Source organism: Xiphophorus hellerii, chromosome 8 (genome assembly GCF_003331165.1).
Source record: "Xiphophorus hellerii strain 12219 chromosome 8, Xiphophorus_hellerii-4.1, whole genome shotgun sequence".
Lineage (NCBI taxonomy): Eukaryota > Metazoa > Chordata > Actinopteri > Cyprinodontiformes > Poeciliidae > Xiphophorus > Xiphophorus hellerii.
Genome location: NC_045679.1, coordinates 4,366,751 through 4,369,225, shown reverse-complemented (window position 1 = coordinate 4,369,225; position 2,475 = coordinate 4,366,751).

Below are 2,475 nucleotides of genomic sequence, written 5' to 3'. Positions count from 1 at the left end.
AAACCCATCCCACTCTTTAATTTTCCTTGTGAGCCGTTCTTAGTCTGGAGAATATTCCAGAAAACTGGGTAATGATCTCTGCCTCCAGATGAGGCGTCTAAATATTTAATTATCAAATTAAACATTCAGCTTCAAACTAAATGTTTCCCAGCAGACTGACTAAAGACATTTCTCCCTCTTCCTCCTCTATCAGACCTTCTCTGCTCCTGCAGCAGGTTCCTCCATACCTGAGAGCTTCCAGTCTCCAGTGTGGATCCTTCTGTCCAGCCGACAGCAGCTTCACTCCTGAGTCTCCTGGATGATTGTAGCTCAGGTCCAACTCTTTCAGATGGGAGGGGTTGGAGGTCAGAGCTGAGGCCAGAGAAGCACAGCCTTCCTCTGAGACCAAACAGCCTGATAAGCTGCAGACACACAATTCATCACATGATGAGAACATTGAGGTAGAACCCTAGGTAGGTAGGTCGTTAGCTAGGTAGGTAGGTAGGTAGGTAGGTAGGTAGGTAGGTAGGTAGGTAGGTAGGTAGGTAGGTAGGTAGGTAGGATGGATGGATGGATGGATGGATGGATGGATGGATGGATGGATGGATGGATGGATGGATGGATGGATGGATGGATGGATGGATGGATTTGTAACATGTGAAATAAATAAGAAAGCCAAGCAACTGCTGGGATCTGTAATAATGTTTCTTTTTGCTCCTAAGATGCAGCAATTTGTCAAGTGCCCAGAGTTACCTGAGAGTTTCCAGGTTGCAGTTTGGACTCTTCAGTCCAGCAGAGAGAAGCTTCACTCCTGAATCCTGCAGGTTGTTGTTACTCAGGTCCAGTTCTCTGAGACTGGAGGACTGGGAGCTGAGAACTGAGGACAGAGCTTCACAGCTTCTCTCTGAGAGGTTACAGCCACTCAGTCTGAGGAGACATGGAGAAAAACCTGTTATTCAGCAAATCACAAATATGTATTTCTTTATTTCCAGTCAAGAATGTTCTTCTTGGGAAGACTCAAATGACTTTTTACTTCACATATTGAACTGGATCATTTTGTAGATGGTTCTCCTGTGTTGAAGGAATGAACAGACAACGAGGGGCGACTGTGGCTCTATGGTAGAGTAGTCGTCTTGCAATCGGAAGGTTGTAGGTTCGATTCCAGCTTCCTCCTGCCACATGTCGATGTGCCTCTTAACCCCAAATTGCCTGCGTATTGGTGTATAAATGTGTGTGTGTTTGTGAGTGCGACTGGGTGAATATGACTCTAGTGTCTTTGAGTGGTCAAATGACTGGAAAAGTGCTATATAAGTTCAGTCCATTTACCAACAAAGAGGCTGTCAAGAGAAATATTACAATCCACCATGAACTAAATGAATCCAGTGTCAGTTTTAACAGAAAGAGTCCAGTGGAAATCTCGGCTGAATAACAGCATCAGAGCTGATTTGAGGGAAAACACCAGCTTCAAGCAAAGCAGAGAGAATCTCAGATTTCATCTTTCACTTTTTAACTGCTTGGATACAGAGATGGAAAACTGAGCAGCAGCTGACAAAAGCTGTTCCTTTGAGCAACAAGCTAACTATTTAGCTTCAAACTAAAGGTTTCCCAGCAGACTGACTAAAGACATTTCTCCCTCTTCCTCCTCTATCAGACCTTCTCTGCTCCTGCAGCAGGTTCCTCCATACCTGAGAGCTTCCAGTCTCCAGTGTGGATCCTTCAGTCCAGCCGACAGCAGCTTCACTCCTGAGCCTCCTGGATGATTGTAGCTCAGGTCCAACTCTTTCAGATGGGAGGGGTTGGAGGTCAGAGCTGAGGCCAGAGAAGCACAGCCTTCCTCTGAGACCAAACAGCCTGATAAGCTGCAGACACACAATTCATCACATGATGAGAACATGAGAACATTGAGGTAGAACCCAAGGTCTGAACTGGACATTTTCACAAGAGGAAAAAAGTCAATAAATTAAATTTTCAATACCAGTTAAGATAAAATAGTAATAGCACTCTAATTCTGTTACATGAGTAATAAAAATCAACATTTGTCACTTATAGAACGGATCAGAATAGAAACATCCTTCATTTTTTCACAGCAGGAAGTTCAGGTTTACCAGCAACAAGTTTAAGGTAAATGGAAAAATAAAACATTGAAGAAAAAAAATAAATAAATAATAGGAGACTGTAAAGTAAGGACACATTTATAATAGAGGAATAATAATGCTGTACATTTAATAAAAACAGCATAATCAGTTTGAAAAAATGCACAGCTGAGTAGAGCAATTTATAATCATATGTATGATGTGTATATTGGTATGTTGAAACAGCAATAAACTATTTAAAAGACATTTAAAAAGACTGTATGTAACAGCCAGGATGTAAATAATTTATATGTTTTTTTGGGAGCAGTTCTGGTTTAGAAAGTCTAACAACTCCTGGGAGGAAGGATCTGCAATAATGCTCTTTTTTTCTTACAAAGCTGGATTGCAAGAGTCTTTGTTGCTC